At 37.3% G+C, this 21,911-nt stretch overlaps 1 protein-coding gene across 13 annotated transcripts in view; it reads right to left on the bottom strand.

The window, feature by feature from the left end:
* Positions 1-21,911, bottom strand: part of CHRM3 (cholinergic receptor muscarinic 3) — a 504,026-nt gene that overhangs the window by 308,570 nt on the left and 173,545 nt on the right. Inside the window, exon 3 of one of the 13 annotated variants that reach the window (XM_041747554.1) lies at positions 4,285-4,348. The exons of the other annotated variants lie outside the window; for them this stretch is intronic. The gene's annotated coding sequence lies outside the window, so the exon portion shown is untranslated. The remainder of the gene's footprint in view (positions 1-4,284; positions 4,349-21,911) is intronic. 13 annotated transcript variants of the gene reach the window in all.

The raw sequence follows: 21,911 nt of genomic DNA, 5'->3' as shown, positions 1-21,911 counted from the left end.
ACTTCTTGAGGTGCAAATAATCATCATTTTTCATTCACAGAACACAAAAGCACAGGCATGAAATGTTTAATCCAACATCTAAATCCCAAACTTGACCACAAAGAAGATGTTTAATTCAAAGAGAAAGGACTTACCTGAGGAGAGAAAAAATTTAAAACGTATTTCAATTTTAATATTTACATATTGTGGATCCTCTTCATTTTTACCAACATAACTAGGTAGCCTGTGGTTCTTACCAAAGTTCATCTTTTACTGCATTGTTGAAAATTCAAAATACCACCAAGGAAAGTCAAATAGAATTTAGGCCATAAACTGCTATCTCCAGTAGCAAATGACTAAGCTATAAAAAATTATTTATGGCTATAATTTTTACTCCAAACAGAACTTAAGGTAAAGCTACTCATTTTTATGATGCAATTTATCTTTATTTATAAACTATCCATACTGTATCTGCATATGTGTATATATGTGTGTATATGTATGCATATGTGTGTGTATAAAGGTAAAAGAAACACTCATGCACCCATAACTCAGCATACCTTTGAAGTTCCTATAAGCATATCATGCATTAGTCATATATGGCCATTTTTCATGGGGCATTTATATATTTTCTCGTATAAAAAAGAAGGTCAGTTTCTAGATACAGCTTCAAAAAAAAACAAAAGAAAAACTTATAAAAGTTTATATAAAAAGGGTTATAAAAAGGTCAAACCCAGAGCTCGTAGGCTTGGACTACACATGCTTATTTTAAAAAAATTTTTTTTTTAAGAAGTGAGCAAACAAGAGAGAGAATGTGAGCAGGGGGAAGGGCAGAGAAAGAGGGAGAATCAGACTCTCCGCTGATCAGGGAGCCTTGACAAAGGCTCTATCTGAGGACCCTGAGATCATGATCTAGCCTAAGGCAGACGCTTCACCAACTGAGCCACTCAGGGACCCCTACATGTTTATTTTATAGCCAATTTCCTTCCAAAGGCTAAGAAAGTCTGATCAATCCCAAGCAGAACATGGAAATAGCATATGCCTGCTTTGTCCAAAGTGACAAAATGCTTACCAGGATACAGCACACATGGCTCTGTCTATGAACACAGAAGTGTTCACATCTGTTTAGAAAAACTCAAATGTTCTTGAAATATTCCTTTGTTATTTATTCTTGCTTTACCTCTCTATTCCAAAAAGTTAATTTGTCTGAGTTCTTGCCTTCAATTGTAGGAACTCTTACAAAAAATTTGACATGAAAAAGAAGAAGCATTATTTTATTTTATTTTTTTTAAATTTTTATTTATTTATGATAGTCACACACAGAGAGAGAGAGAGGCAGAGACACAGGGAGAGGGAGAAGCAGGCTCCATGCACTGGGAGCCCGACGTGGGATTCGATCCCGGGTCTCTAGGATCGTGCCCCGGGCCAAAGGCAGGCGCTAAACCGCTGCGCCACCCAGGGATCCCAAGAAGCATTATTTTAAAAAATATTTCCTATTATGATAAGGGATTATTAAATATTCTTACTTTTTTAAACAACAAATAATGAACTGAAAATATTACGATGATTCTATATTCCTTTGATACAAAGGAAAATGAAAATTAAAGAAGTAATTATAAAAAAATAGACAATTGGACTATACTAAAATTCAAAACTTCTGTGTATCAAAGAGCATAACCAACATAGTGGAAAGGTAACCCACAGAATGGGAGAAAATATTTGTAAGTCATATACCTAATAGGGAATTAATATCCAGAATATATAAAGAACTACTACAACTCAACAACAACAAAACAAATTTAAAAATGGGTGAAGGATGTGAATACATAGCTCTCCAAAGAGGATACAGAAATGGCCAACAAGTATATGAGAAGATGCTCAATATTACTAATCATTAAGCCAACGTAAATCAAAGCCACAATATCTCTTGACACCCATTAAGGTGACAACTATCAAAAAACAGGAAATAACAAGTGTTGTTGAGGATGTAGAGAATATAAAATGGCACAGCCACTATGGAAAACAGCATGAAGTCTCTTCAAAAAAAGTAAAAAATAGAATTGCCATATGATCCAACAATTCCACTCCTGCATATAAATTTGAAAAAGAATTCAAAGCAGGATCTCAAAAAGATATTTGTACCCCACGTGCACAGCAGCACAACAGCCACAAGTTCTAGGAGGAACCCATGTGCCCATCAACAGATGAATGGATAAGTGGACATGGCATATACACGAAATGCAGTATTGTTCAGTCTTCTAACATCTGCTACAATGTGGGTGAACCCTGAGGACATTATGTTAAGTGAAATAAACCTGTCACAAAAAGACAAATACTGCATGATCCCATTTATATGGATGAGATATTTAGAGTAGTCAATATCACAGAAAAAGAAAGTGGAATGGTGGTTGTCGGGGGCTCGAGGTGCTAGGGACTGTTGTTTAATGGGGATAGGAGTCAATTTTGCAAAATGGAAAAGTTCTGCAAATTGGTTGCACAACAATGAAAATGTACTTAACATAACTGAACTTATGAACACTCAAAAATGATGCAAGTCCCTTACATTGTCATTGCAAATAGCTCTAAAAAATGAATTGTTCTACAGATATTTAGGAAAATACTTCTAGTTTTACATAGGCACACTTTCAGCAGGCTTCATAAATAATGCACACCAAGCATTAATTCAAAAAACATATGTTTTAAGCACCTATTTGCCTGTTGTTAAAAATGCTACTTTTTATTGCATAAAGATCTATCAAATAGACACTTTTATTAATTTCTTTAGAGTTCAGGATGGGCTTTTCAGGGCAGAGGGACAGTCTATTTTCTCTCACCTAAACACATCACTAATGGAAATCCCTCATTAGTTTAACATTTCATACTCTTCTTTTCACACCAAAATTCATGATTCTTTTTTTAAGATTTTATTTATTTATTCATGAGAGACACAGAGAGAGGCAGAGACATAGGCAGAGGGAGAAGCAGGCTCCCTGGAGGGAGCCCGATGTGGGACTTGATTCCAGGACCCCGGAATCAGGACCTGAGCTGATGGCAGATGCTCAACTGCTGAGTCACTCAGGTGTCCCCCAAATTCATGATCTTAAATGGATACTACATCTCTGACAATATCTCAAATTGTCCATGTTTGTTGTTAGAATGATTTTTTAATTATAAAATGATAATCTTAGAGTCTGAAGTAACTCTTCTCACTCAAAACACTTTGAAAAAAAACAGGACCAACTTATTAGCATCATGGGCATTTACCTATTAAAAGTTTTGGGAGAAGAAAGAAGGAAGGAGGCCACAGGGAAGTCATAACCTGTAGACTAACATGGTGAAAAACAGGTATTACACAATGAAGACCCAAAAGATAGGGAAAGGATTTACATCAAAAGCATAGCAATGGAATACACTGAAAAACATACAAATGTCTAAATAACAGCTATGAGAGCAGTCACAGAAACAGAGCCAGGGCCATCAGTTACCCATCTATTGAATACTCATGCTTTGCACTGTATTCAGTGCTTTATAGGTTATCCATTTATTTAATAATCACAAGGAATACATGTGGTAGGCTATCTTCTCCCTCATTTTAGAGGTAAAGCTGATGTTCAGTGAATCTAAGTAGTTTACCTAATGTCACATAGTTGGTATCCATGAGCCTCCCACCTTTTTTCTAATTGTTATTAGGAGCTATCAGACTAGGAGAGGCCCAAATATCCCTCTAAAATGCATGCACTTTATCTAACTCTAACCTCACTCCCATTCCTTCCCACTTTATTACCCAATAAGCTCTGCATATTGACATTTCCTTTAAGCAAATACAGTTTAAAAACCATTTCCATCACAGAGGATCAATCAGGTCACAAAGATTATTTGCTTGTTTTATGGATCAAGAAATAACCCCACATTGCCATTGGTTATGTCACACAACTCACTTTCAAGGCTTCTTGAAGGTCTCCCATCAATCACCAAACAGCACAGACCTCAGCAAATTAATGGAGGAACACACAAAATTTGAGAGCAGAGGATGGGGGAAAGCTGATCCAGCATGGGATTCATTCCCTTAGGATAATTAATTATAGCATTCCTGAAAGAGGACGATCCACTTAAGAAATGACATAATCCTTTCCATTGGGTTTTTAAAGGTAATATTTCAGAAGAAAAAGATGAGTCCAGCCTCCTGTCACTGGGTTTTAAAACCTCTTTCTTCCCCTACCCCCAGGCCACATCCTTTAAATCAATGGATTTAAAAATCTCAAATATACTTTGTACAATATGGGAAAATATGAGGTTACTACCTACATGAAAAACGACCTCTGTCTTGAGTTTCCATGAGTAGCAACGCATCATTCCATCCTTCATGTCTCTGTGAAAAATAACACATGCCTTATTTCCAACTTCACAAATTGTGAAGAAGAGTCATCCATTAGGAAAAACAGTCATCTTTCTTGTTTCCATTTGTTTTTTGAGATATTAAACCAAGTGACACAATCAGTTCACATGATGGTATGCTATTTCCATGTTCTGCCTGGGATTGATCAGACTTTCTTAGCCTTTGGAAGGAAACTGGCTACAAAATAAGCATGTAGGGGTCCCTGGGTGGCTCAGTTGGTGAAGCATCTGCATGGGCGGGGGTGGAGGGGAAGAGCATTCACAGATGACTTTGAGGTTTCTAGTTTGGGTTGGGGAAGAGGCATTGCTTTTAACCAAAAGAAGGCACACATAGTAAAATATAGATTTAGAAGAAAAATCAGTTCTTACTTGTGCATGTTATGTCTGAGGAGCAGTGTAGTGGGCATAAACTGTATGTCATTGGGTTTTACCCTACCTTGGTGGGAGGTATGGGTAGGTAATAAGCTTTGGGAGTAATCAAATGGGTAGAAGTTAACTTCTCCCCACCCCCTCCTTCCCCCTCTGCCTGTACCCCTGCTCATGTACTATAAATAAATAAATAAATAAGTAAATAAAATGCTTTAAAAGAATAAAAGAAAAAATACAAAAACCAAAGGAGAGGTAAGAAAATATGAAAGCATAGCTCTCTGCTCCAGGTGAAGTAAAGGGAAAGTTGGAAGAATAAACACAAGTCAGCATTGCAATCAGTTGCCCTGATTTACACAGGACATGAAACAAATCAGAAGGATCAACGAGAAACAAATTATGATGAGAAAATGAAGTTCAGTCATTTCATTAATACCTTTTGTCACTAGATCAGTAACTTTAGAGACCACTGTTTTACAGTGGTTGCACTTTGTACCTTGGACAAGACCTTTGAGCATCCCCTACAGGTCAGCCCTGACAATAATTTTACTGCATACCATTTTATCTTTCACAAATAAATTGCCCTTTTGATGAAGCCAGTGAAACAAAAATAAATGTGCAATTATTTTTCTGTAACAAAAAAATATCAAAACATTAGAATCACTGAAGAATAGAGAACACACCCCATACCTCCTTGTGTCTCCAGGCATTCACTCATAGGAAATGCACCCAAATTGTATTTTGATGATGTAGAAAGAGGAATAATTCCAAAAAAAAAAAAAAAGCTAAAATAAATTATAATTGAATTTTCATCCATAAAGTCTTTTGTTTTAATTTACTTATTTGTTTTATTTTATTTTATTTTTGACTCCTCTGTTTAAACTGTGAGCAATTTGGAAAATCAAAAAATAGCTCATTTCTTTGCATAAAGGTTCTTGTTCTTGGATTATGCCTCACTCCCTTCTAGAGACACGCAGAGGAAAATGAAGCCTCTTTGGCTTTCTGTGTCGTGAATCTTGTGGGGAAAAAAAAATTCTGGTCACTTGTGTAGCACTTACACTTATACATAGTATATGTATATATATGCAGATAAAGAAAAATCCATTTTGGGGCCCTTTATCCACTAAATTTTAATCTTTTAAAAAATCATTAACAGAGATTATATCTGATTCCTCAGAAAGTGCTTCACAATCTGGCACAGCACAGCGTGCACTGCTGCAAGAAAGGGTTCTTCTGAAAATGTGATGATTAGAGCCGGATCCATCCTCTGATTTACAATTAACCAATTTACTAACTGAAATTAAAATTTATCAGATGAGGGATGCCTGGGTGTCTCAGTTGGTGAAGTGTTTGCTTTCAGCTCAGGTCATTATCCTGGGTCGTGGGATCGAGTTCTGCATCAGGCTCCAGATTTGCCAGGGGTGGGGGCAGGGGGGTCTGCTTCTCTCCTGTCTCTTCCCTCTGTCCCCCAACTTGTGCATGTTCTCTCTCTCTCTCAACACTAAATAAATGAAATCTTTTAAAAATTTTTTAAAAATTAAAAAAATAAAATTTATCAGTGACACACCCATCTTTGATAATATAATATTTATCCATCATGAAGAAACAGTATAGTTAAGTAGCTCGTTTTTATTATTTTTATTTTATTTTTATTTATTTATTTATTTTTAAGATTTTATTTATTTATTTATGAAAGACACATGGAGAGAGGCAGAGACATAGGCAGAGAGAGAAGCAGGCTCCCTGAGGGGAGCCCGATGCAGGACTCGATCCCAGGACCCCAGGATCTTGACCTGAGCCGAAGGTAGACGCTCAACCACTGAGCTACCCCGGTGTCCCTGTAGCTTTATTTTTTTAATGTGTCATAGTCTCCAAGTAGTAAAACAATGGTTTGTTATTCTTGCTAAGAATTTTTTAAACATGAGATGCTCTACTTTGGTTCTCTTTGCTATTTTCCTTAGGTATGAGCTGCTGACTGTGTCTCAGATTGGCAGCAATTCTTTCACTCAAAAAAATAAAATAAAATAATTAAATAATTAAATTAAATTAAATTAAACTTTTAGGGACATATGGCTTTTCTTCCACCCCCAGGTTTCAATTTTACTTCAAAACACCTACACAGAGTTGGAAGTTCCTAAAGTGTCAACAGCTGAAATGTCCTAGGAGTTGCAAATGCTTTTCATGTAAAGACTCAGAGATGGAAAATCACTGGATTTGAAGACAGAAGAGAAGAATGGAGAAGAAGGTGGTCTTAGAGGAGTTAATTCAACATTGATTTATTTCTATGCGACTTCACATGGTCCAGTGGAAAAAACAGTCAACACAAAATGTTTTAAACTTCAAATTTTGTAAAACCAGCCAGGTGAAATATACTTTAAAGTGAATTAAAACTAAGAAGCATAAACTAACACTGATTCTTGGTATAAAGACACTGAATGTTTTAGAATGGTTCTGTTTCCTGTATATAACATGTATTACATATACTAAGAAAGACTAGTATAACTTAATATTCAAAATCACAGGGTTACTTGTAAAGACTTGCATGCAGTATTCTAAAAATTAACTCTGAAGTTAAGGAAATAAAAAGTAGAAAAACAGAACTAGTTTGGCATTGATGTTTATATCAGAACATACTTCCCCTGGTATGCAATTTTATTTTCAGCAACACTGGTACTAATTTGGCCATCGTATAGTGAAACGGTTAAAGTAGATTTAAATTTGTTTCTCTCTTTAAAAAAAAAAGATTTTATTTATTTATTCATGAGACACACACACACACACACACACACACACACACACAGAGGCAGAGACATAGACAGAGGGAGAAGCAGGCTCTATTCAGGGAGCCCGACAAGGGACTCAATCCTGGGTCTCCAGGATCAGGCCCTGGGCTGAATGTGGCACTAAACCACTGAGCCATCCAGGCTGCCCGATTTAGATTTGTTTAAAGAAAATTCTAATCTCTACCACTCAAATGAATAAATATTAAACATTGTTTCAAAAATTTGCCATGCTCACAGCCTTGGAGAGTTGGACAATTGAAAGAGAAGTTTAGAAAATACCCTGATACACTTTGGAAATATATGGCTTTCAAATACATAAAGAAATCCAATGATTTTGTGCTTTATAAAAATGTAAGTAAATAATTAAGATAGTAGAGGTCCAATTGCATATGTCAATACCTTAAGTTATGGGAAATACTCCCAAAGACATACTCCTATTTTACAACTGTGCTTATCAAGTTTGCCTGGTGTTAGAAATGTACTTTTATTCACTTGCTTGTAAATGAAAGGAGTCATTTGAAAAGCACTTCACTTCTGGTTTCCAAACGTTAAAACTAATAGCATTGTTATATCATCACACAGAATACAGAAATAATCCGTGCCTTGCAAAATAATTTAGACATTAAAAGGGAGAAAAAAGCTTATCTGCTTCCATGTTTCACAGCACTTTCTGATACCACCCATGCCTGAATAATCAACATCAAGAGGGAAACACGTCAGTAATATGGAAAATACCTAAGAACACAAAGTGGTGATACAGAGCAGTCAGTGATGAACTCGCTTAAGAGTGGACTTGAACATCAGGGTTTAATTACACTTCTGAAGATTTTAATGTAAGTGCTGCTAAGTATGAGTTATAGGTGCTAAGGATCGCTTTTGAACAAGATTATAATCAACTGTGGTAATGTCAGATGTATTAATGACTTCTGTTCTCCTTAGTCCTGAATGAATGTCTCCATCAATGGATGTTCTGCTTAACCTGGTGGTTCCCTGAGGGTTTGACACTGTATCTTCTAGTTGAGAAATGCTATCTTAGGAGACTCAATAGTGTTGTCTTTTACCTCAAATCACTCCAGATTGTAAACTTCACTTATGGTGAAATTCTGAGCTTGATAAAGAAATGTGTATATATTCTCTTGAATGAGGTTTCAAAGAGGCAATTAGTTTGAAATTGTGATCTTCTGTGTATGAGTTGGTCCACAAAGACACATTTTTAGAGAAATCAGGAGAACTAAGAGAAAAAATAAAACCCTGGTCATTTGTCTTTAAAAATGGAGCAGGGAAAAGTTTGGAGAAGCTACTGAAATTAATATAGTTATTACACTTTTTAATAGAAGTTGGTAACTGCTTTCATAGATACTATGAACTCAATATTGAATTATAACAACCTACTAAACAGATCATAAAATTGATCTCAGGCAAATGAAATAAAATATTTGAGCTTTATCATTTTTTTAAAGGAAAGGTCTGAAGTAAGACCTAAGTCAGGCAAATCCAATTATTACTTTGGTCTGATGCCCAAAGAGATTTTGCAAACTAAAGTAGAAATTGAGGCCTCCAGGTATGAGAATGAAGATCAAAACAAAAACAAAAACAAAGACAGTTTCTAATGAGGAAAAAAATGGTAGGTGTATTATGGAGGAAGAATACAATTTTAGCTTTATTTTTTTTTTTTAAAGATTTCATTTATTTATTCATGAGAGACACAGAGAGAGGCAGAGACAGAGGGAAGTGGGCTCCTCACAGGGAGCCTGATGTAGGGCTCAATCCCCAGACCCAGGATCACGCCCTTTGCCTAAGCCAAAGGCAGACGCTCAACTGCTGAGTCACCCAGGCGTCCCTAAAAGATTAGTTTTAAGGTCAATCATGGTAGATCACTTCATGCCCAAATAATTATAAAGGGTACATATTTCAACACTCATCTATTTTTAAGAGAAAAAGGCCAAAACCTCTTCTGTAACGAAGATTTCTGAGAGTAAATTTTACTTTTCTATACAGCTATGCCACTATAACATCTAGGACACCATGGAATATTCTGATGTCACATATCAGGGACTCCAAATATTTTTAATGAAGACATGGTGGTAAGGCCTAATTCAAAGGAATGAGCCCCACTAATAGTAAGTCATCTTTCAAGAAAGAAAATTAAAGACTTGAGATTCTGCAAGCACGGACCCATTTGTTTGGTATGCACAGAGTTTTCCAGCAGGGGTCTGGAGCTTTACAGTGATCAACAATGAAAGTCCCAGACAATCAAGGCCCATGAATGCTGATACCCGGGGCCCTGATGAGGGGTAGATACCTGTATCTCCCACCTCACTTACTGCACTCTCTCTCTCGAGGGAGTGGAAATAGCATTCTTCTTCTTTATAAACGGAGACAAAATACTGTCATTTCTCAGGACTTACAATTAGGAGCAGTTGCATGCAGATAAATTTGAAACTGTGTTACTATAGTATGTTCTCAGACAAAGAGCCCAATGATTCACCTGTTAGGGACCCAGCTATTTTGAACTCAGAGCTACAACCCATACATTTACTTAAGTGGTCATGAAAACTTTGGTTCAGAAGATTCACTTAGAGTGATCTTTTTGTTTGTTTCTTTCTTTTGGGGAACGGGGCTGGGTAGCAAAATCAGCTGAGCAACTGACTCTTGATTTCAGCTCATATCGTGATCTCAGGGTCTTAAGATCGAGCTCTGCATCTGGCCCCCAGCTCAACAGGGAGTCTGCTTGGGATTCTCTCTCTCTCTCTGCCTCTGTCCCTTCCCGTCCCTCCCTGTCCCTCCCCATCCTTCCCTTTCTCTCTCTCTCTCTTTCTCTCTCCCTCTCTCAAATAAATAAATCTTTTACAAAAATGAAAAGAAAGAACACTTCTTAAGTAGTAAATTAAAGTCTCTGTGTTAGCATGTTAAGATGGTTAACCATACTCTTTCACCTTAGCTGTGAACTGAATACTAGACAGGAAAACAAGATGATCAACACCATGGGTAACGCTGCAAAGTGTGTAAGCCCTGTCTCTGACACCAGGGAATGTCAGGAAAGCAGGCACCCAGGGCAAAGTGTTAAAAACAAAAAGAAAAATAAACAAACAACAACAACAAAAAGCCCAGCCAGGTTATCCATCTGGATGGATGTTAGAGCATTGGTGTCAAAAATGGATGTCGGCCTTATAAAGAGAAGAGCTTGTCAAAGGGAAGAGTGATTCAGTTTGAGGGAACTAAGAACTGTTGGAAGTGAGGAACTGATTGAACAGGTAAGAGTTGTTACAAACTGGACTGTGTATCTGTGTGTAGCATGTGGTACAGTTGGTTGAAACCCATATTCAAGATGGTGGGGCTAGTTGAGAGAAACGTGTGTGGATGTTTCTTCACACAGAGCTTTTGGATTTTCCCTTATTTTAAATGTGACACACAGAACCAAACTGAGTATTCTTCAGTCGTGCTCCGACTGGTGCCTGGGATAATGAGCATAATAATATTTCCTGTGATGTGGAGACTATGTCCATAAATGATAGCCCAATGTTGGGGTTTTAGTTGTTACATCCTACAATGGGCTTCTACTGAAGTTTATGGCCAAATGAATTCTTTAGACCTTTTTGTTCTACATGCAAGCCAGTGCTTCTCTTGTCTTTTACCGTATGATAACATTTTTAATTTAAATATAGGATTTTATGTTTATTCTTGTTATATTTAATCTTTTCTGTTTTGATCTAGCAATTCAAATTCATCGTGCCAAAAATTCAAATTGCTAAATAAGGGATATGAGTAAGCTGTGTTCTGTCTTACCTAGAGAAAGTAAGGAATTTCAAGTTAAAAATGCATCCCGAAGAATTTGGGTAAGATATAAAGAATTTCATAAAGGAAGGGTCAGAGAAGCTCAAATATACACAGGGAAAAATTTTGGTCTCAACTTTGTAAAAATTTGTCAAGGTCCTTTTTCTTAAATTATCAAGTTTTATCTTATTAAAAGTGATTAAAGCATAGTGCTTTAAGTAAGCTTTTATCACTATCTCATGGTGAATTGGCCACCCATTCTTTGTATCCCAAATACATCTTGTTTTATATGTAGGTCATAATACTAGTAAGAAATACTACTCTTCTTTGCCCACTGGTCTCCTTTTTATGCTCAATTGTGAGGTTCTTGGGGATAGGAATCATATCTTATTGCTCTTGATATCCCCAGATATAATGGGCATTTAAAATATTTTTAGTGGGACACTTGAGTGGCTCAGTGGTTAAGTGCCTGCCTTTGGCTCAGAATGTGATCCTGGGGTCTTGGGATTGAGTCTGGCATTGGGGCCCCTGCAGGGAGCCTGCTTCTCCCTCTGCCTATGTCTCTGCCTCTCTCTGTGTGTCTCTCATGAATAAATAAAATAAATAAATAAATAACCTATTAAAAAAGATTTTTAATGGTTGACTTAATAGATCACCAAATGAACTGGAGGCAAAATATGAAACATCCAGCATCTACTATATTTCTGGCTGAACTAGAGATCTTCATGGGCAAAGCCACTGCTTGGCCTCCTGAGGAGATGAATGGAGGAAGGGAGTCAAACAGACCAGGTGATCTATTAAGGTGACCTGGAGTCACACGGATCCATCATGTTCACAATTTTAGTTCTAAGGCCAATTACATACAAACATTATAATACGCCTCAGAGAAGAATCTAAAATAATAGAAGTTTTTTTTTTTAATTCATGATGTTTAAAATGTGGATTTTTATATAAAAACCAAAGATACTATTATTTTATATTCATAACTAAGGTATTCTATGACATTTGTAAATAAATCGTCTTCTAAAGTCATGCATTTAATGAGGACTTCTATAGTACTTCAAATGCAAAGTCAGAAATATAGTTTTACACAATTTTCATGTACTAATATATGCTTTTTATTTTCATGAACAGTATTTGCATTTGGTGCCTTGAATCATCTTTGGCAGAGAAATGCCTACAAATGTAGGAGGCTATTTTCACTCAGTTGAGTGATTTAGTAGATATTAAATTTGGTTCATCATTGAAATCAGTACATTATTCAGAAGTAATACATTGCTTGATTCTCTTATAATGATGCTTCAATAACTCATTAAGGTAACAGTTTTGCTTTTTTTTATAACACCTAAAGGTCTAAGGTGGCTTTATAAACCCATTTCCTTTCCTACAAAGTTGTCTGGGCATTTATGAACTATCATATAAATGCACATACATGCATTCCATTTCTTACATAGCTAAAGCCTGTGGTTTTTGTTGTGGTTGTTTTGTTTTGTTTTTGTAAAATGTTGTTATAGGCAGCATCTTCCCCAGCCTGAGCATCCAGAACTAATGACATTCTGGTTCTTCTGTCACAGAACAGGACACTATGGTACAAGACATATGTATATATGTTTTTTTCAAAGTTTAGCTCAGTGCCCTTGGTTTTATTTTCCTTTTGATTTTCAAAATCATCTTTTTTCACAAAAGTAAGACAACTGTCTACTCAAGCAATATAACATCTGAAAACAGAAAATGAAAAGAACAACTGAACATTTCCAGTGGGGGCTTGATTATCGTCACACATGGAATAGATGATCAGTGACTCAGTCAACATTTGCTGGTTGAGCTTTTCTCAGATACCATGCACTCTGCCACCTATTGGAGGTCTATGCATTCTATAGACAGATACTTGGTTAACAATAATAAAAATATCTCCCTATGATAGAGAGACACTTCCAGACACAGGACTTCATCTCCAAAGACCAGTGTCAACTGAACAGTGTGAAGCTTGATCAATATTCTAGATTATAGTTTCATAAATATTGTCCCCAGGCTCATCTACTCCCCAGGAGCCGCAGGAATGGTATTCTAACTAGCAAATGAACCAATCTGCATACATGCTTAAATCAAGTTTGTTTAAAATTAGAAAATGGCATAATGTATACAAAAGTTTTTATGCAATATTCGCACAGAATTTAAAATATGCTACATGGTTTGCATTAAGAGAGCAGAGATGTGTAGCTCATCTATGGGTCTCAGAATGTTTGAAAACCAAACTTTAAGAAACCTTTGTACTTAGGTAAAAACAGGAAAATAAAAAAGTAGGAAAATAGAATGCACAAGCTTGTTTAGTGGTCTAATAAAAGTACACGTAGTAGATGTGAGAGAGCTACATCGGTTATCCAGATATATAAAATTTAAGTCAACATGAAGCTTCTTTCAGTGCTTAGCCCAAGAGAAAGTTTCATTATAAAAATGTGAGAAAATGTTTCTGTTTGCCAGAACAGGCTTTTTAAACTGTGGCTGTAATTCCTGAATTAAGCCCTGGAAAAATGCTGTTCACGGGCTAGAGAAATGGAGAAAGGAGGGCAGTGTAGGACAGAAAGACAGGCAGATAAACAGAAAAATAAAATAAAGACTGGTTTCTGTAGGTAATTTAAACAGTTTTGCCAACCTTACTATTTTAATTGCATAGCTGGCTTAAAATGCCCCAATGCACTGACCTCATGGGCCACCATCGGCTTCCCCATGTCCCAACTTGGCTTAAATGATAGAATTTCCTGATAACAAGAGACAATCCTTTCAGGTTTGTGTGTTTGGGGTGGTCTTCCTTCCTTCCATATTTTCCATCAAAAGGAAAAGAGTTGCAGTAAACTAACTGGTAAGAACTGGCCTCTCTGGGGTGTGCTATTTACAGGATGGAGGGCTGAGATCTCCGCTCAAGAGGGAACTGGCAGCGTGTCACTGTCTGACTGTGGTGAGTGTCCCAGTTCTGAAGGACCTAACTGGTTGCTCCACTCAACACCTGTGGGTTAGGCTGAGGGCCCACCTGCCAGACGAAGGGTCACCCCGAGCTGACTCTGGTCTGCCTGTGACAAAACATATGAAGTAGAGCTGAGGTCAGTCCTCCTCTGGTTCAGGTAAGAGGACATGCACCGAGCTTTCTCTACAAACCTGGAAAGTTACAGCCCCAAGAATTTAGAAGAAGCCCCAGATTTGTTTATTAGTCATATTTTTAAATCCAACTTTACCAAAAAGACCTGTGTTGGGAGATGCCACAATCCATCCTAAATAAAAGTGAAGCATCAACCTTTCCTTTTCTCTTCCTCTCTACCAGAGAGAGCCTAGAAAGAATAAGAGACAATAAACCAGCACCTCAAACTTCCAGTACCAAGCCTAGAACTGGCTGTAGCTCATTATGTATCTCAGAAAGTGCAAGAAAATAATTTTAACTTACTCCAGAAATTTAAGAAGCCTCCTAGCACATTTTTTTCTTGACTGCCAAAGTTATAATCTGCACACAGAAATAAAAAGGAAGCATGCAACATATCTGCTTTATAACATCCCAAAATATATAATGAAAAGAACTGAAATGTTTCTCCAAGAACACCTGAATAATTTATAAACAAATTAATGGTGAATTTAAGAATAATCTCCTTGACACATTGAAGAATGGGAAGGGGATTATTTTTTAGCCTTTTGTTTTGGTTCTAAGAGGTATCCAAAATTTTGTTTCTGTCTGTGTTTTGATTCATGAGTATCGAAGCCCTGACATTTGCTTTGAGAAACTTCCATGCGGCAAAAAATAGACTGTAGTCCAAGCTCACCTCTGCAGTTTTCACAAAAATACCTTTATGGCGGCATAGGCCACAGTTTTATATTAATAGGCTTTGGTGTAATTCCAGAGCTAAAATCCACTAGAGATAGCAACAAAAAAAACCTATATAACTTGCCATCAGTTCTGACTCGGTTTGGCCTCAGATACTGTCTTAGAAGAATCAAAACATCTTTATCACATCAATTCACAGACATCATAGGTCTCTGGAACTGTCTGCTTTCTGAAGCAGAGCGGGGTTAGATAGAAACTGTTCCTTCAAAAAGACAGTGTAGATGGAAAGCCAATCTATCAAATCAGGCTTTGCATCATGATTGATTAATGGAGTTCGCCTAGCAAGATCACGGTCACTGGGCCTAAGGATTCTCATCTCTAAAATAAGAATGACAAATAAAACTGACATTGTAGAGAACTTTTTTTTTCAAGTAGTTGCCAAGTGCTGTGGCACTTGGATCATGGAGTTCTTTCCCTTTCTCCTGAATGCTGTGCAAAATTTGATATAAGATGTTGACCATAGTTTACAGACCTAGTTTATTTTGATATGGCTACTAAGAATTCACATTCTGTCTCGTCAAGTACAAGGATTCACTAAACTACAATTCTCCACTGGCTTTCATAACATTCAGCCTGAGGAAGAAGGGAGGTTTTCTGCCTGCCAAGCATTTACAGTCACCTTCCACTATGATCATCAGACGCAGGCTACACTGGACCCATTCAGCTCAGTGTTTACCCTTGAGCACTTCTGTTTAGGGGAAAAGCTGATATGGGGGCTTTTGATGACAAGATGATCAAAGGCAAGGTGTTCCTTCTACATACCTCTGAACTATGAAAAGTTACCAGGGTCCCATTCTATGAATGCATCACATCTTATCTTGCTTCAATCATCCCAATCCTTTTTCTAATGTTAGAAATGCTCAAGATCTTTGCCTATTAACCTCGGCTTCAACTATCTCTCTACTATCATCAAATAAAATAACTTTCTCTCCTGACCAGCTGGTAGACTCTTACAAAGGTCCCGGACACCTATTTTTTCTCCCAGATGATACATCTGGATAATCGCAAGAGAGGAAGGGCAACCCTTCTTATCCAAATGAAATGTCCAGATTATTATCCAGATTATCAGTATCAAAGTGTTTACAGACGTCTGCCTACAGATATATGTCTGAAAGTATGTGTAGTTTTATATATATATTCATTGTATCTCCAAACAATCATGTAAGTCATTTTTCAAGTTTTATTTTGTTGCTTCATGAAGAACTATCGTCTCTTAAAGCTGTAAGTCATGGGCCTATTTGAATTATTCCAACCAGAATCGAGTGCATACATTCACAAAATAATTTGACCTTTGAATTAAAATACTGAACTCCAGGTCTTTTTTTTTTTTTTTAAGATTTTAGTTAGTTATTCATGAGACACACACACACACACACACACACACACACACACAGAGAGAGAGAGAGAGAGAGAGAGAGAGAGACATAGACAAAGGCACAGGGAGAAGCAGGCTCCATGAAGGGAGCCTGATGTGGGACTCGATCCCAGGACTCCAGGATCATGTCCTGGGCCAAAGGCAGGCACTAAACCGCTGAGCCACCCAGGGATCCCCTGAATTCCAGGTCTTAATGAGCTTCTGGAGTATCAGGGAACACAATTTACATACTGCTAGTCAACACGATATCCATGCCACCAACAGATGCTTTTCCAACTGGCATTTCGAACGAATTATGAGGAACACACCTTGAGCTGAGGAGAGAAGATGTCCTTACATGGGGCACTTTATGGCGACTAAATCTGAATAGTAATGAGAATCTTCTAAACCCAGACCTTCTTGACTCTCTTCTCAACACAAGCTGTTAGCCACTCTCAACAGTTCCCAAAGATTTAGTTTGTATCATACCATTTTTAAAAAGATTTTATTTATTTATTCATGAGAGACACACGGAAGAGAGAGGCAGAGACATAGGCAGAGGGAGAAGCAGGCTTCCTGCAGGAAGAGCCCGGTGCGAGACTTGATCCCAGGATTCCAGGATCATGTCCTGAGCCAAATACAGACACTCAGCCACTGAGCCACGCAGGCGTCCCTGTATCACACCAATTTTTAAGACTATTTTGTGTTTACTCTTACCCTCACTTTTCTCTTCTTATATATGCTCTTAACTACTAAAATATTTTAATTCAGCTTTAAAAAACTATAAAATAATGGTTATTTAAAAAAATTAAAAGCTCAAGAATTTGAAATAGACACTAATCATGGGCATTTGTGTTTTCCATCTCAGTCACCCAGAGGGTTATTCCAGTCAAATCTGAGAGAAACAGAGCTTGGCTCTGACATTCTGATGCTGAGCATGGTCTGGGAGGAGGTAAAGGGGTTCTGGGGCCAGTTGGCAAGGGGAAAAGCAGATCTTGTCCCAGAGTCAAGACTTCTTCGTTTAACGGAGTCATAAGGTTTGAATCTATGGTGTGTTCACTGGGCAGCAGGCTAGAAGAGAACCCATAATTTAAAACAATTTTTTTCTAAATAGTCACAAGATTTTTGCAACACTTCCCCAGCTAGAGTAAATAAAAATGAATGATTAGTAACTATTCTGACAATAAAAATGTGCTGGGTGATAAAAATTAAAACAAAGTCCTCTTATGGTGATTACACTGATGACTTTATATTGTCATGATGCCAAATGAAGGGAATTAAATAAATCTTACATTTCTGCTCAGAAAAGTGGGTGTAGGGGAGGAGAAAAGGGAGAGAAAAGGAGGACAAAATTAGTAAAATTATTTTCAAAGTAACTCTTAGCTAAGTAAATTAACCAGTAAAAATAGGTTCTGAGACATATTATCCCTATATTAAATTGATCTACATTACTGCAGTTCTTTGTGTCTATTCCTATCTTCTCAACTAAATTGTCCAAAACTTTGAAGACACACACTGTGCCTTATATGTTCTATATTTAGCACAGTTTCAGACATAGGAGAGGTGTTTACTAAATATTTTTTGAACAAATGCATTCTTTCTTGTGCCTAGCATTTAGTAAGCACTTAGTAAATATAAGCATTTTTGAGACTCATGATATACTTGGCTATTTCCATGTCTTATAAACTCAGTGAATCATTTACAGTTAAGCTATAAACAAATACATATGAAAATTTAATATAAAATACTACAAATAGTATTAACATACTTGCTTTCCACATGCTTTATTCGTACATGAGACCTGCCCTCATAAAATGTCACTCTCCCAAGAAAAACAGACAGTTATGAACTAAAGTGTGGTGGATAGAGATATGGGGAAGTCACATGGTCCAGAGCAAGCAGAGACTCATCGAATGGGTGACAGGGGAGATGTAGGCTAGCCCCAGTAGTCAGCCTGAGTGAAAGCATGGGTATGAGTGAGCTCTCACATCAGAGAAGTCCAGAGACAGGAAGCCTGGTGGGAGGGCAGCAGGGAAAGAGAGTGGCTTATGGTGAGTCCAGAGAGCTCACCGGGTACCATATCTGAAGATGGCTTGCAAATTGAATAAAAGCCTTTGTACTTGATCCCAAAGAAGACACTCAAAGTGTTCTGAGTGAACTCACAGCTTGATCCCATCAGAAAGACCCATGTGATTTTGGAAAGTTTCCATTAGTCACTGTGTGAAGAATAGATTCTAGAGGGGAGAGACTTTGTTAAGGGGCTTAGTTAAGGCTATGGTGCCATTTCAGTAACTCAGATGACAGAGAATGGTGCCATGAGCTGGAATGGCACTGGAGAGATGAATTTGAGAGACTGAGAGCCAAAGAATGTTTAGTTTGAGAGGTGGTGTGTTTGAAGTATCTGCAGCACACGGGAAGTGGTGTGGAATACAATGAAACGCAGGATATACTGTTCTGGAGCCCAGGACACCTTCACTATCCAGGGATATTAGCACGTGACTAGTGGCCAAAGCCACACTGTGCATGGGTTCTCAGGTAGGAGATTCACCACTTGGTTGAAGAATGTTGCTACAAGTAGAAAATGGAATTGTGGTAAAATATTCAAAAGGTAGGTACTATAGACTTATTTACTTTACACAGAGATGGTTCATTTTTTAAATGAGATAATAATATAGATTAAAAATAAGTATTTTTAGCAAAGCAAATCTGCTAATTCTCTAAGCTGATGGTGCAGTCTAAATCCTCTTCAGTTTGACATTTTCAGGGTAGTAAAAGCAGAGGCAAAAGTCAGAAGGATTAGCGCTGCCAGAATCTGTATTATCCAATAGTATCCTGTGTTTGTAGCACATAACCTGTTTCACTCAGAACACAGTTTAGCTTCACTATGCTCTCTTACAAGAAATTCAAAGCTTTAGTTACCTAAATGGCATCGATTTGCAAAATAGGTTAAAAGTCCTACAAATATTTGGCTGTTATGTTTTCATTCATATGTATCTTTTTATGGTATTGTCACAACATTATGGCAGAGATGAAAAAGGACAAAAAGAAAAGGTATCTCACATCATTTGTGGAACTTATTTTCCTCTGCTCTGTACACAGTTGAAAGTATGAAAATATTTCTCCTAATTTCTTTTCAGAATAGCAAACAAACAGACACAGAGTAGACACACAGGCTTTGGAGGCAGGGAACCTAAGTTCAGGCCATGGCTCTTCCACTGACTTGCTAAATGACACCCTAAACTTCAGTTTTATCATCTGGAATACAGAACATCAGCTACCTTTTAGGGTCACCTGTGACATACATTATTAAATAAGATAATACAATAAAAATAGCCAAACTGTGGAAGGAGCCTCGGTGTCCATCGAAAGATGAATGGATAAAGATGTGGTCTATGTATACAATGGAATATTACTCAGCAATTAGAAACGACAAATACCCACCATTTGCTTCAACGTGGATGGAACTGGAGGGTATTATGCTGAGTGAAGTAAGTCAATCGGAGAAGGACAAACATTGTATGTTCTAATTCATTTGGGGAATATAAATAATAGTGAAAGGGAATATAAGGGAAGGGAGAAGAAATGTGTGGGAAATATCAGAAAGGGAGACAGAACATAAAGACTCCTAAGTCTGGGAAACGAACTAGGGGTGATGGAAGGGGAGGAGGACGGGGGGTGGGGGTGAATGGGTGACGGGCACTGAGGGGGGCACCTGACCGGATGAGCACTGGGTGTTATTCTGTATGTTGGTAAATTGACCACCAATAAAAAATAAATTTAGTATTTAAAAAAATAAAAATAAATGAGATAATGTAATTAAGATATCTGCATAGTGCTGGTTACCCATAAATCACTCAACACATGGCTAACCACGGTGAATTGTGTCCAGTTAATGCTTGGCCCTTAATCATGTCAGCACTCACAAGGTGACCGGTAGAGGGAGTTTGGCTTTGCAGGTCCTCAATAAATATTTGCCCAATGGAAACTCTGTAAGCATCTGATCCACATGCTCACACACACATGCATGTACATACATGCAAAAGCATGAACACACACTCGCACACACATGCGCCAACAGGAAAGTCTCAGCAATCTCCGTAAGAAGAGAGAGCACTGGTATCAGAAAGCCCAGGGTTCAAATTCCAGCTTTGTCACCTGCCAGCTGTGTGACAACTTAAACAACTTATAATCCTTGAAGCTTTGATTTCTCCATCTGCAGCAGAAGAGTAACAATCCTCTATCTCATAACAAACTTTTGAAATTTCAATAAGGTAACTCTAAGTCCTTAATGCATTCCTCCTCCCCCTTCTCATTACTAATATTCACAGTCAAGAAACAAAACCACACAAGTAAGAGTATGTGTTCTGTCCTGTTACTTCAATGGCTCATATAGTAATTTCTTACCAAAAGATCCTTAATTAAAATGAATATTAAGGGCTGTGTTGAGAGGATTATGAAAAGAAGTGATGAAATGCAACTCTGGACTACTTAGAGGTCTCTGTAAAGGGCCATGTCCCTGGGTCACGGCCAAGTGCTCAGAGTGTGACCCAAACAGCCCATGGTGGTCAGACACCTTAGAGGCAAATAGTCCTCTGTTCCAGTGGGGGAGAGAGGTGCTCATCTGAAAATCCAAACTAAGAAGCAGTTTCATTGAAAACTTCCTATATGTTAATATCACATAAAATTTCTTAACTTCTATATAATGAATATGAATATATACAATAAAATGCAAATATAAATATAAAAATTATTTATAATTTTTATTATTTAAAAATTATTGTATAAAAATAAAATACAAATATATAAATTTATATATAAATAGAGAAGCTTTCTAATAGGGAATTAGGTGTTTTCTTAAAAAGATTTTATTTATTTATTCATGAGACATGCAGAGAGAGAGAGAGAGGCAGAGACACAGGCAGAGGGAGAAGCAGGCTCCATGCAGGAAGCCCGACGTGGGACTCGATCCCGGGACTCCAGGATCACTCCTCTGGCCGAAGGCAGGTGCTAAACCGCTGAGCCACCCAGGGATCCCCTGGTCCTGTCAGTTTCGATAAATTCTCGATGACCACAAATCAATCACTTACGGTTTTCTTCTTTGGTTTGAGTGAGAATAAGAGTGACTTCCAGCAAGCCATAAACAATTGCTAAAGTTTTCACCAAAAGAGAAGATTATATAAATAGTTGAAAAGTGTGAACAGCATGGAGGAATTTTAGTTTCCTTCCTCGTTAGATAATAGCATCTTAACAATTTGATTTAAAAAGAAAATATGGAAACTGGTCACAATATTCAGTTAAATTTATTTATTTATTCATTTATTATTTTTAAAGATTTTATTAATTTATTCATGAGAGTCACACAGAGGGAGGCAGAGACATAGGCAGAGGGAGA

The sequence above is a fragment of the Vulpes lagopus genome, chromosome 3, assembly GCF_018345385.1.
Source record: "Vulpes lagopus strain Blue_001 chromosome 3, ASM1834538v1, whole genome shotgun sequence".
In the NCBI taxonomy this organism is placed as follows: domain Eukaryota; kingdom Metazoa; phylum Chordata; class Mammalia; order Carnivora; family Canidae; genus Vulpes; species Vulpes lagopus.
Note: the sequence above shows the minus strand (reverse complement) of the source record. Positions and strands in the feature narration are given on the sequence as shown.